At 45.5% G+C, this 14,822-nt stretch overlaps 1 protein-coding gene across 2 annotated transcripts in view; it reads right to left on the bottom strand.

The window, feature by feature from the left end:
- Positions 1–14,822, bottom strand: part of BRD8 (bromodomain containing 8) — a 284,491-nt gene that overhangs the window by 31,550 nt on the left and 238,119 nt on the right. The window lies entirely within an intron of this gene.

The raw sequence follows: 14,822 nt of genomic DNA, 5'->3' as shown, positions 1-14,822 counted from the left end.
AGAATGGAAAAAAATCTTTCCAAACTGGAAGAATATATTGCAGATATAAAACGCAGTAAATTCACAAGAGACAAACGCGACTTTCAATTGAACCAGGTCTATTCCTGGAAGAAAAGCCGTCCTTTTCAAGAAGGTAAAAAACGATATCAGCATGGTTTTTCAGGCTTTCACCATAGAGATCGCAGGGTCAGCTTCACCAGGTCTCATGACTCAACAGCGTCTTCCAGTTCTAATCTGAATACGTCAGAAGAGTTCTTAGATGCTTCCTTCAACACTAATCATTCTGAGGATATCCGTAGTGATGGAATTATCGTAAGGAGATCAAAAAACGACGGAGAAGAGCGGGGAGGAAACATAAAAAGAAACTACCACTTCAGAAACAGGAGGAGATATCAACATGCCCTGTAATAAATCTTTCAAGCTATATCCTATCAGAAGCTCATATGACTCTCTTGAGCAAAGGCTTGGGATTTAGTCCAGTCAACAAATTTGATATTTATCAGACTCTTCTAGATGTGAATAAGTTTGCCAGAAATTTAACTTTGAAATGTCATTTTGACTACCAGTCCACCTCTTCAGAGACCTTGTCACTGTCTGGATCTACAAATATTCCTGAGTTAATTTTTCCCTATGGAAATTTTTCTTTTAAAGATCTTAAGGCCCTTTTACATTTAGCGATGCACCAGCGATCCGACCAGCGATCCGACCCGGTCAGGATCGCTGGTGCATCGCTAAATGATCGCTAGTGAGCTTTCATACAGAAAGATCTCACAGCGATGCAGCAGCGACGCAGCGCACGATACTTACCTTTCACACACAGCGATCCTGCGTCCTCCCGCCCGCGTCCACACGTCGCTCGTCGTCACAGCAGGAAGTCTCAGCAGGAAGCGCCCGACGAGAAATGGAGCCGGACATTCTCGCGCGATCAGCGATGGACAGCGGGGGAGCCGGTCGCTGGTAAGTATCACACATAGCGATATCGCTAGCAATATCGCTATAACGTCACAAAACCGGTGACGTTTTAGCGATATTGCTAGCGATATCGCTTAGTGTAAAACCCCCTTTATAGGCTACTCCACTCTTAGAGACTTACAATCACATTCCTTACCAAAAAATAGGACTTTAAATGATCTCTTTAAAATGCCCAATCCAGGGTTTTATCCAGTTCAGTCCAGACCTGCTATTCTAGATATATTCCAAGAACTAATAGAGAAAGATTTAGTGGAGCTTGATAAAATAACAGAAATGACATATGACAATTTAACAGCACAAGAGAGAGCAGCTATGAAAGAGTTAAAAGATAATGCTGACATTCTGGTGAGACAGGCAGATAAAGGGGGTGGAGTAGTCGTGCTTAATGCTGGTCTGTATTATTCAGAAAATCTGCGCATTTTGAATGATTCTGCTACCTATTCCAAGATTTCTAGTGATCCCACGTCTAAATTTCAGTGTGATTTGTCAAAATTATTAAACGATGGTTTAGTCACAGGGGCCATAACACAGAAAATTTATGATTATGTTAATATCAAGAACCCTGTGGTTCCCATTTATCATGCGTTTCCTAAAATCCACAAGGATTTGTTCCCCCCCCCCTTTAGAACTATAATTTCGGGGATAGGGTCTTTTTCAGAGAAATTGGCAGAGTGGGTTGATCATTACCTACAACCTTTGGTCATTGATCTTCCAGGATATATCAGAGACACCAAAATGTTAATCTCTGCCTTGGATGATTATCATTGGTCACCAGAATATTCATGGATTACTTGTGATGTGGTGGGTTTATACCCGTCCATACCACACAATGTGATTATTTCTAGTCTCACATTCTTTTTGGACAAATATAGCACATATGTGATAGAAATTCAATCCTTCATTGTGGATGCAGTTTCCTTTCTTCTCTCACATAATTATTTTTCATTTGATGGAATTTTTTTCTTACAAAAACAAGGAGTAAGTATGGGGGGTAAATGTTCCCCAGCTTTAGCTAATATTACAGTAGCTGTTTGGGAAGAGAAATATATCTTATGTAACAATAATCCCTTTTCACAAAATATACAATTATATGGTCGCTTTATAGATGACCTGATTTTGATCTGTAAGGGAGACATCTCAGGAATTAGTGACTTTATTAACTATATCAATATGAACGAGTTTAATCTTTCATTTACATTTACAGTGTCAGATTTTTCTATTAATTATCTGGATGTGACTTTGTCCGTGAATTCTGACAGCCAAAAGGTCTGCGTTTTTCCTTTCAGAAAACCCACAGATACAAATTCAATTTTACAAGCTTATTCTTGTCACCCCAAGCATGTGGTTAAAAACATTCCAGTGGGAGAATTAATTAGGTTAAAAAGAAATTGTAGTTCACCTATAACATTTGCTAAAGAATCAAACAAAACCCTCTCTAGACTTAAGGGGGTTTTACACTAAGCAATATCGCTAGCAATATCGCTAAAACGTCACTGGTTTTGTGACGTTATAGCGATATTGCTAGCGATATCGCTATGTGTGATACTTACCAGCGACCGGCTCCCCCGCTGTCCATCGCTGATCGTGCGAGAATGTCCTGCTCCATTTCTCGTCGTCTGCTTCCTGCTGAGACTTCCTGCTGTGACGTCCAGCGACGCGTGGAGGCGGTCGGGAGGACGCAGGATCGCTGTGTGTGAAAGGTGAGTATCGTGCGCTGCGTCGCTGCTGCATCGCTGTGAGATCTTTCTGTATGAAAGCTCACTAGCGATCATTTAGCGATGCACCAGCGATCCTGACCGGGTCGGATCGCTGGTTGGATCGCTGGTGCATCGCTAAATGTAAAAGGGCCTTTAAGGACAGAGGATATGCTAATTGGATGCTAAGGAAAGCTGATAATATTGTCAGCAGGATCGATAGACACACCCTGCTGAATGAATCTCCTTTGAGCCTTGTACACACTGGAGTTACTGCTAACAAGAAAAAGAATCGCACACGGGCCTCCTGCAATAATCATGACCGTCCTATAGTTAGTTTTTCTACCATGTACAGTCCACAATTCAATAAGATAACGGACATTGTCAAAAAATATTTACCTATTTTACACAATGATAATAAACTTGGTCAAATTCTGGACAATACCCAGATACGATACATAGCCAGGCAAGCTCCTGCTTTGAGCGATATCTTATCCCCCAGTCTTTTTATCAGTAATAGGAGAACTAAAAATAATACTTGGTTGTCATATAAAGGCTTTTCCAAATGTGGACATCATCCCTGTGAAGTCTGCAACTATGTGGTTAAAACCAGCAGATTCACTTCTAGTGTTACTGGAATATCATACCCTATTCAGTCTCACATAAATTGTAATTCAGAAGGAGTAATATATGTTATTGAATGCGTTTTTTGTAACCTACAATATGTAGGCTGTACAATAGGACCTCTTAAAAAGAGAATTAGGAAACACTTGTCAGAAGCTACTAGTAGTAATTATAATATTTCAGCAGTTTCTTATCATTGCAAAACTGTTCATGGAGGTAAAACTGATAGTCTCAAAATTATAGCAATAGAGAAAGTCTATAGATCTACTAGGGGAGGTGATTTCAGGAGAAAATTATTACATCGTGAATCCTTTTGGATTTTTAAATTAAATACAAGAGTACCATTAGGTCTGAACAAACGACTTGATTTAATATTGCAATTAGATTGATATTTTCTTCTGTATATTTACATTCTACTTAGTCCTATTCAATTCTGGTTATTCTGATAATTTTTGTGATTGCTATTATATTCTTATGATATCTTTTTATTAGTTTTTATTTTATTTTTTTTTTTTTCCTGTTTTTCCGACAAGTTTTTGTTTCAGCTCCACATTAGGCTGAGTGTTTGCAAGAGTTAACTGGTAGGGATAGTCCCTATTTTCATTAATTCTTTTGTCCAACACCTGTGATTTACTAGTTTTTGTACTATTTGTAGTCGTCAGTATTGGTCTAGTGTGAACCATGAGTAAGACCCTCTAGGTCGAAACGCGTTGGTTGGAGACCACCAGAGACCCCATCTGCCTGTATGTCCTTATCCATACTTTTTTCTGTTCGATTTTAAGAATTTACAATAAATGATGTATTTTTAACTGAAGTCCAGCGCTGGAGATTCCATCCTTTATTTTGCTTCAGTCATCACCCCTGATCAAGGTGACTCCGTGCGCAGGAGGATTATGGATCGCAACCGAGACTGGTGAGCTGACCTCCCTTCATTTTCCCTATCCTTCTATAATTATATTAATGAAATTTTAAAGGAACCACAGCGTGGAAGGAGAGAGCGTGGAAGGAGAGAGAATTTTTTTTTTTACGATCCCGGAACGGCATTACTGGGTTAAAAATGATCCCGGAGCAAAGCTTCCGGGCATGCGCACATGAAAATAGCAGACCGTCAAGAAGAAAAAACATTCCAGTGTCCGTCTCATTCGCCCGGGAGCCAGAAAAATTTTGGCGGATCCGTCAAAAAACGGGGGTGACGGACGACCGTCAGTCAAGATCCGCCAATAATGCAAGTCTATGGGGGAAAAAAACGGATCCGCCCCTTTTTAAGCGGATCCGTTTTTTCAAAAATTGGCGGATTATGACTGACGTGAAAAATCTGAAGTGTGAAAGAGGCCTTATTAGTTATTGTAACTTTTTATGTGAGCGACTTCACTGAGCGAAATCTGCTTGTGCATGCGCCGCCTCTAGCGCAATTTTATTGACCACTTTCTGCCAGCTGACGTACTATACCATCCATGTGACCCGGCATAATTTGACCATGGACGTTATAGTACGTCATAGCGATAAGCCTACGGGTGGTGTGTGGCCGGGTGTCAGCTGACACTCGGGACTAAGTGGCACTTTAACCCCGGAAATGCTGCGATCAAACATGATCGCAGCATTCCGGGAGTGTCACAGAGTGACTGACCCAGTGTGACACGACCCAATGGTTGGTCAGTCACCAAACGGCACAACACACTAGGGCAAACCAGGGAAACTATAACAACGGTGGGCCCTGTCGATAGTGAACGGGGGAATGGAACCTCCTGCACTCACTATCGTCCCTATACGGGCTCTTTCACCCCGTCGCTGAGAAGGATACCTAATCCATCACTTGCCCTGCTCTGATCCTTAAGTAGGAAACTGGCAGGTAAGAGCACTGGTCCCACCATTGCACTAATACAACAAAAGGAATGGAAAGACAGACACCAAAAGAGACAACGTAACAAAAAATGCAACACTTAGCTTTCTCTGCGGCAAATCACCGCACAGCAGAATAAATACACCAGATCCAACGTTTAAAGCTGAAGCACCACTGCACCCAGGAAGCTCCTGTCTCCAGCCCAATCACTGCTGATTCCTCTAACACTGATAGTCAGCTGATGCATCAGGTGACCTCTTGAAGGATGGTGGGAGTGTGTTATGAATGAGTCACCGGAGAAGGAAAAAACAAAAATACAAGCTAAGTCCAGAAAACCGGAGAGGTTGGTAGCTAGCGGATTGCAGACCCCTGATCCTATTCACAACAACTAACAGTTGCCGTGGGGTGTTCCTACGGTGGTCCTAGACACCTCGTTCACAGCCGGAGAACTAAATAAACCTAAAGAAAGAAAGGGGAAATCTAAACTGCCCCAGAGCAGACCCCAAAGCAATAGACAGCCCCCAACATGTATTGACAGTGAAAACAGATGAAAACACAAACACAGACAGAAAGACAGGCTGAGCAAACGATGGGGACCTCACTAAAAAGATAGGACAGGAAAGAAAAGCAACTGTCTGCAATCACGCAAAAACCCTGCCAAAAATAATGTCTAACACATCTGGTAGAAAAGGCCCTGAAGTCACTAGACTTCAAAATCACTATATCAGCACTCAAGTATATTCTGAAAACAGAGCAAAGAGATCAACTGATCAGAGACAAAAATGGAGTCCAGCCAGTCCCAACCAGGGCTGGCTGAACACAAACACTAAGCAAACAGACAAAATCTCATGGAACAATAGCAGAGCAAAAACTTAGCTTTAGTAGACAGGACTAAACTGGAGGCCAGAGCTCAGAGCAGAGAGGATCACCAGCAACCCAGCAGGGCGTCGGCGGCCTTATATCCACTCAGAGACTCCGGATGTCCAATCACACTCCACCTGTTCAGATGACAGGTTTTTCCCATCCAAATCAATTTAACTACCTCCTTTTACCAGCAGAGGGAGTTCATCGGACATCAAAGGTGAAGGACAAAATGAGTTCATAACAGGAGTGGTCACGACCCACATCAGCAGAACCAGCAGCAATGCAATTACACTAGCAGGGGTAAAAAACTGACATTAACCCCTGATAGCCTGAAAGGAAAAAAGTCACATCTGCCACAGATCCAAAAATGGATCGTGACAGTGAGCAGGCAGAGGGCTGACAGTCCCGATCGCTGCCATGGTAACCCGATGTCGTCATGACGACATCGGGTTACCAAAGCTAAGAAACTTCCTGTCGTGCGCAGTGCATGATCAGGAAGTCTCAGGTCAGTGAGAACTGATTGCAGTACTGACAGCTTCCAGAGCATGCAGATGCTGCTTCATCTGCATGCTGTAGAAGCGATCAGCCTGCAAAAAATGATTGTCCCATAGTGGGACAAAGTGTAAAAGTTAGAATAAATTAAAAAAAAATATTAAATAATTGTTAAAATATTTAAAAAGTAATAAAAAAAAATAATATTCTATCACAAAATAAAAATTTGAATGAAAAAAAAAATCTAAACAATAAAAGTACACATATTTGGTATCGCCGCGTCCGTAATGATCCGCCCTATAAAACTGTCCCACTATTTAACTCCTTTAGTGAACACCATAAAAAAACCAAGGCAAAAAAACATGCTTTATCATCATACCTCCGAAAAAAAGTGGAATAACACGCGATCAAAAAGACAGATAAAAATAAACATGGTACCGCTGAAAACATCATCTTGTCTCACAAAAAAACAAGCCCTCATACAGCTCCATCACCAGAAAAATAAAGTAATAGTTCTCAGAAAAAAGGTATTGCTGTAATCGTACTGGAACAAAGAATAGAACTGCCCTATGACACAGTGTAAACGCCCCCTCCCCAAAAGAAATTCATGAATTGCTGGTTTTTGCTCATTCGGTCTCCCAAACATCAGAATAAAAAGAGAACAAAAATGTCAAATTTGTCTCAGGCTGAGGAACAGATGCAGGACCCTGTGCTCATGGCTACTGTGGAACAGGCTGCTAATCCCCCCACCCTCACTGATATCCTGAACGCTGTGTTGCGGGGGGGGGGGGGGGGGGGGGGGAATGCAGCGCTGGCCCTGCAGATGAAAGACATTTAAGATGAGCTGAGGAATGTGAGGCAGGACATTAGATCCTTAAATGACAGAACCACTGAGCTGGAGGAGAGACAGAGTGAGGTGGAAGATGTATTATGGCCTGTGAGAACACGAGTTGAACAATACGGCAAAGTAATAGAAACACTCGGAGCCAAGCATGATAATTTGGAAAATCGGATGTGCCGCTGTCATGGTTAGGACATGGTTAATGTCCTGTTCTCACAGGGTTAACTTTTGCCGGCCTCTCTTTGGATCTGGGAGGGGTATTTATACTCACTCCAACCTACCATTCTCTGTCAGCTATACTGTTATTCTGGCTGTGTGTCTGACCGACCCCCCTGGTGTGCGTGTACTGCATTGCTTGTTTGATTCCCGTGTATGACCCGGCCTGTCCCCTTGCTCTGAACTCCGTCTCACGTTTTAGGTACTATTGTCTTCTCTGGTTCTGACTTCCCGGCTTGGCTATTGTTACTCCGCTACCGTTTGCCCCTATTGTACAGTCTATTGCCCGTTCTGGTTTTCTGATCTATTGCTACGTCCTGACTATCCGCTCTGTCTAACCCTTTGGTACTGTCCTGCTATCTCGTGCATTGACCCCGGCTTGATCTGGTTTCCGCCCCTGTCTATGCCCCTTGGTAACCTGTCCTGTAGTTACCTTTCGAGGAGTTTCCCTGCAGCTCCTAGCTCTGTGGAGCTTAGGCCACGCCCCCAGCAGTCATGTGCTTCAGGTCCTGATAGTTTGAAGCATGCATTGTCACCGCTGCTGCCCTGCTCCACAGGTATCTTTGAGCACTGTTTTTGTACTCAGGACATGCGCACTGGCTCAGTGAGCGAGTGTAGGGCGGTGTTCCTGACAGCCGCAATAATGTGCGTATAGTGGGGGTCCCCGAGAAGGCAGAAGGAAATAGAGCTGTGGAATACTTTGAGGACTGGATTCGCAAATCGTTTGGGAATAATGTTCTGTCCCCATTGTTTGCAATAGAAACAGCCCATAGGGTCCCCACTAAACCTCAGCCGCCTGGGGCACAGCCACGCACTGTCTTGATCCGAATCCTTCATTATATGGATAGAGACGCCATCTTGAGAGAGGCTAGAGACAAGACTGACCTAACAATAAATGGGCAACAAATTTCTTTGCATCCGGATTTCTCCATTGAAGTTCAAAATAAGAGATGGCAATTTCAAGATGTTAAACGCTGGTTGCGATCCTTAAAGGTGCCTTACTCAATGCTGTATCCGGCCAAGCTGCGAGTGGCTGTTATGGAAGCTACCCATTTCTTTGAATCTCCGACGGATGCACGGGATTGGCTGGATAAGAATGAGAAAACATTATGTCATTCGGAGACTTGAGTCTGGTTATCCTTGATGTATGAACTACTTCCTGATAGTGGATCTGCACTAAATGCCTTTTGGGATTTTCTTCGAGATACCTCCCTCTGGATTGACTGTCGGCGGAGAAATGATGGATCTCCCCTTTTGCCCTGTTGTACACTTTAAGTCCGCTCTGGTGGTGCATGCAGGCTACAGAGTGGAAATAATTTTTTGATGGTTTCTTAATTCTTCCTTTTCTTGTTTTGAACTTTTTCTTCTCTCCATTTTGCATTACGTCCATGAATATGCGAAAATATTTGGATAACGAGGACTCCGGCAATATGAGGAACGAACTGGGACTGTGGTATGGAGAGGATTTGTTTTTCTTTTTTTTTTTGTAGCTCCTGAGAGCTGGCAGTGATAAGCTGCTAACAACGCATTCCTTTTTCTGGAGAGCTAATGGTTAATGGTCTGGACTCTGGCGCTAAGCGGAGAAGAAGACCCCCAGCCTCCAGTACTATGGTTAAATGGGGTATTGAACCGGTTGGGAAGGGGGGGTGGGCATGTTGGGAATTGTTTCTATTTTCTCTCAATTGTCTCTTGATGTATGGGGTTATTGCGGCAAGGTATATGCGAGAAATGCTTCCTCACGCTGCTGTATTGCTTTTATGTCTCATAAGTAGGTACTATGGCTCGAAACCTTAAAATATTGATGTGGAATGTCCAGTGCCTGAACGAGCCGACTAAGCGTAAAGCAGTGCTTGACTATGTAAAATCTTAGCACGCGGAAGTGATATGTTTGCAGGAAACACATATGACAAAGGATAGACTTTAATCTTTGCGTCCTCGATGGGTTGGGAAGTGTTTTCATTCCACCTTTTCCACTTATTCTAGGGGAGTGAGTGTGCGGTTTAGAAAAAATGCTACGTTCTGTGAATCTGATTCCAAAATAGACGTGGATGGTCGGTTTGTATGTTTGAGGGGCAGATTGAATGAAATTGAATGTTTGATTGTAGCTCTTTATGTCCTTCCTCCATATTCTGGAACAGTGTTGAAGGAGAGTCTTTGGTTCGTAGCGAGACATCAGGGAGTCCCAACGATAATACTGGGTGATTTTAACAATATACTGGATAACACATTAGATCGATAGCAGGGGTCAGGGGGACCATTGCGAGATCAGACACCATTTGGAAGATTGTTGGATGAGGTGGAACTAGTGGATTTATGGCGACGAGATAATCCACAAACAAGATTGTACTCATGTATGTTCCTCTCTCATGGCTAGCTGTCCAGGATTGATATGATACTGGGTAACCCACAGGCAGTTCGACTGTCCAGAGGAGTGGAGTATCAACCTAGAGCCTTGTCGGATCACTCCCCTATTATGGCGACATTTAACTGGGAAAATGGCAGGAGGGGGAACGGGCACCATGGTCGTTTAACGCATTCTGGTTACCTATAATTCAGGCAGGTACTAGGATTCCTGACTTGCTAAAATAATGTTTTGTCATTAATGAGGGTACAGCCCCCAGGGAAATAATATGGGATACATCTAAAAGTCTACCTGAGAAGATTGTTGATCTCGGAAGTGAAGAAAGTTAAAACTAAGTCTAGAGAATATGGGGAACTCCTACAGAAGGAAGTTATCTCTGCAGAACTGCAATACTTGAAAACTCCATCTGATATACATTTTAACGCATTAAAGGACACGGAAAACCGATCAGTCCAACATAAGCTTTCAAAAGCTGCAGATAAATGATATTTTCGGTGACAGGTTTATTTCAGGGAGGGAGAGGGAACAGGACATCTGCTAGCTACCCTGATCAAGCCTCAATCTTGCCTTGCAATGGTGGTGGAGATAAAAAATAAAAACGGGGAACTAGAAAGATCTTCTGGGGCAATTCCAGCAACTTTATATAATTTGCAAGGGGGGGTTCTCTGATGAGTTGCTCAGTAGCTTTTTGGGGACTACTAGTCTGCCTACTCTGCCGGAATCAGAAGCTGTTGTGCTGGAGGCTGCTGGAGGCACCAATTAGTCTGGAGGAATTAGAGGAGGCTCTAGATTCTATGGCAGGGAATAAGACACCGGGGTCTGATGGGCTGCCTGTGGAGGTATATAAACAGTACTCAAATATAATGCTTCCACAGCTGTTGAAGGTGTTTGAGGTGGCTAGGGAACATCGGCACTTGCCCCAGTCCTTGAATGAAGCAATCATAGTGGTGATCCCCAAGGCTGATAAGGATCCTTGTCTTCCAGAGTCATACCGACCTATCTCCCTTTTAAATGTTGATATCAAGATTTTGGCAAAGATTCTGGCAATGCGGCTGTCTAGAGTAATATTTAGTATTATTCAAATACAATTAACTTACACAGAGGGACCATACAGGGGTGCCCCTTGTCTCCCCTACTGTTTGCTCTGGTAATTGAGCCCTTGGCAGTAGTAATTTGGGCGACACCTGAAATTAAAGGGTTTGAATATGAGTCTTTGCAAGAAAAAAATAGCGTTGTATGCTGATGATATGCTTTTGTTTTTGGGAGATTGGCCGTCTTCTTTGAGGGTGGCAATGGAAGTCTTTGGATCCTTCTCAGCAATCTCTGGTCTACGGATTAACTGGGAGAAATCTTCAATTATGCCGGTGGGAGAGGCCCCCGAGAACTCCTTGGGATCGGCCGCGCGCTTAAATGTAGTCAAAGAGTTTAAATACTTGGGAGTCCATATTGGGCATAATATACAAGATTTTGAGCGTTTAAACATTACCCCGCTACTTGCTAATTTTCGGCAAAAAGTAAAGGACTGGTGCAGGCTACCAGTGAGTATGGTGAGAAGGGCAAACCTAGTAAGAATGGTTCTCATGCCACAAGCTTTGTATGTCCTCCATAGTGAGCCCATTTGGATTCCTGGTCGAGTCTTTTATCAGATAAATAGAATATTTAGAGAGCTTATCTGGAAGAGGAGTGTTCCTAGAATTCGGTTGGAGGTTTTGCGTAGATCTAAAGAACTGGGGGACTTAGTGGTTCCTGACCCGTTTCTGTATTATCTTGCAGCGCAGTTGCAGCATTTTAGAGGATGGGGGGGAGGAGGATTCCATCATGCGAAGTTCTTCGGGGTGTATGCTTACATGCGTAGTGGGAAAGGACTTACTGGTGTAGGCGCTAGACTCGGGGCGGTTCCGTCAGGGTCGAGCTATCAATAGTCCTACAATGAAGTGCATGGACAAGGTATGGAACACGGCCAAAGAAATATTGGGTATACAGGGAGTCACGGGGCATTCCCTGATTTGGAGAAACTTGACATGTACAAAGCTAAATAAATTGGAGGGTTTTGAGCTATGGGAGAGGAGAGGGATTAAACTAATATCACAGCTTTATTCGGAAGGGGAGTTTCGATCTGTTGAGGATCTTAAACAGACGTTTTCCATTCCTAATGTAAGATTTTTTCAATATCTCCAACTGAGACATGCTTGTGAAATACAACAGCGACTCATTCCACTAGGTATCCCAGCCAAAACTACGCTGTTGGATAGAGTAGTGAGGGGAGGAGGATTAAGAGGTATTATATCCATGATATATGTCACGCCGTGCTCACCTGGGGGTGGGACTTGGTCCCGACGTCATCTCTTCCGGAGCTGCGGTCACTCCGGGGGTCCCGTCGGGTGCGCACGCGCAGCTCTCGTCCCCGGGTCTCCTCCTACATGTCACGTTTGCGCTTGCGCGCTCCTGTCAGTGCTGTATAGGGCTCTGTCCTCTCTATGGTAATGGAGGACCTGACCCGGAACCTGTAGTGGTCATGTGCTTTCTGGCTAGGTCCTGACCCGGTAGTAGTCATGTGCTATATCAGATGACCTCCCCCTAGGGGAGGTGCCTGATTATTGTTGTGCTTCCTGGCTTGGTCTGCCGTGTCCCTGCCTGGCTGTGCGCTGTATTCAGGTCCTCTGCCTTGCACTCTGTTGTGCCTCTTGGCACACGCTCTGAATCTGCACTCTGCTTTGTACTTGGTTGTGCCTCCTGGCACACGCTCTGACCCTGTGCTCTGTCTTGTACTCAGTTGTGCCTCCTGGCACACGCTCTTACCCTGTACTCTGTCTCATCCTCTGTTGTGCCTCCTGGCACACACTCTGATTCCGTGCTCTGTCTTATACTCAGTTGTGCCTCCTGGCACATGCTCTGATCCTGTACTTTGTCTCATACTCCGTTGTGCCTCCTGGCACATGCTCTGATCCTGTACTCAGTCTCTTACTCTGTTGTGCCTCCTAGCACACAAACCAATCCTGCGCTCTGTCTTATGCTCAGTTGTGCCTTCTGGCACACACCCTGCTCCTGTACTCTGTTACACCTCCTGGCACACCTTCTGCCTGACTCAGTGCTCTGACGTGCTCCTTGCACACATCCTGCTTCACTCACACCCGGACGAACGAAGTCTCTGTATACCACGTGTTCCCGTGTCCACGCTTTACACGTTCCTGCAGACACACTCACCCACTCGTGTCTCCTGTGAGCCGGCCGCCTGGTGCCAGCAGTCGTGGTGCCTCACCCCCTGGGGCTTGCCCCTGACACTCCCTGTATAGGGGGTGGTCTTCACTAGGTCAGCTCGCCCTGGGAGGGTTGCTGTCACGACCTAGAGGGTCCACTCCAGGAGTCGTCACAGTATAATCAGGCCATGGACCCCGCTGGTGCCACCACCTCCATCCAAAAGGAACTGGTGTTCCTACGGCAGAGTCAGACCAGGATTATCGTCTTTTTGAAATCCATGGAGTCTCGTTTGTCGGCCATACAATCCGTTTCTGCCCAGTCCTCGGCCCCGCACTCGATGCCGCGCCTCGGCAAGCCACCCCGATATAGCGGGGACCCTAAGTTTTGTCGAGGATTTCTGAACCAATGCCGGTTACATTTTGAGCTTTTGCCGCAGTACTATCCCACTGAGCGCGCCCAAATTGCCTTTATTGTTTCACACTTAGAGGGGGAGGCGTTAGCATGGGTGAACCCCCTCTGGGAGCGCAATGACCCCACTCGTCTCTCAGCTTTCCACCTTTTTGGACACCTTCCGCAAGGTGTTCGACGAGCCGGGTCGGCTGGCCTCTATCACCGAGTCCCTCTTTAACCTCCATCAGGGTACGCTACCGGTAGGACAGTATGCCATCTGTTTTCGTACCTTGGCCTCCGAACTCGGTTGGAACAACGAGGCTCTCGTAGGGATCTTTTGGCGTGGCCTGTCCGGTCGGATCAAAGACGTACTGGCAGGTCGGGATACTCCCACCTCTTTAGAGGATCTGATCTCACTGGCGACACGCATTGACCTGCGGTTTCAGGAACGTGCCCGTGAATTAGCCAGAGAGAGGAGCTCCTCTCACCTCCTCCGTTCCTGCTCCATGAAGCCGGGAAACTTCTCCGCCTAGGGTTGATAGGAGAGGCCTCCCTAGGTGTACGTGATTCCTCTCCTCCCCTGCTCGTGTCAGTATTATTGAATCTCGGTGCCAAGCGTTATTCTGAGGAGGCTTTTCTGGATTCTGGCGCGGAGGGGAATTTTATCACACTCGAGGCGGTTAAAAAATACCGGATTCCTGTCAGATCCCTGGCGACTCCTCGGTCGATTGTTTCGGTCAATGGTACGTCCGTGCAGGAGACCGTTACCCAGGCCACCGGAGAGATCGAGCTGCAGATCGGAGCCCTGCACCTGGAGAAGATCTCCTTCCTCGTCTTGTCTACCATGTCTCACACACTTCTTCTAGGCCTCCCTTGGCTACGGACTCATGAGCCAATCCTGGACTGGCGGTCGGGCGAGATACTCCGGTGGGGACCGTTCTGTCAGGAGAAGTGTCTGTTGCCTGTCCGTCCGATGAACTCTGCCGGCCCATCCCCGGCACCTACAGGTCTGCCGTCGGCTTACTGGTCCTTTGCAGATGTCTTCGACAAGAAGGAGGCCGAGACTCTGCCCCTCCATCGGCCATATGACTGTCCGATTGACCTCATTCCTGGTTCTACGCCACCCAGGGGTAGGATATACCCGCTATCCCCTGCTGAGACCCAAGCTATGTCTGACTATATCCAGGAGAACCTTGCTAGAGGCTTTATCCGTAAGTCCTCCTCGCCCGCGGGAGCGGGATTTTTCTTTGTAAAAAAGAAGGACGGCTCCCTCCGTCCTTGCATAGACTACCGAGGCCTGAACGATATCACGGTCAAGAACAAGTACCC

Source organism: Dendrobates tinctorius, unplaced genomic scaffold, assembly GCF_039654945.1.
Source record: "Dendrobates tinctorius isolate UK_male_01 unplaced genomic scaffold, ASM3965494v1 ptg000241l, whole genome shotgun sequence".
Lineage (NCBI taxonomy): Eukaryota > Metazoa > Chordata > Amphibia > Anura > Dendrobatidae > Dendrobates > Dendrobates tinctorius.
Note: the sequence above shows the minus strand (reverse complement) of the source record. Positions and strands in the feature narration are given on the sequence as shown.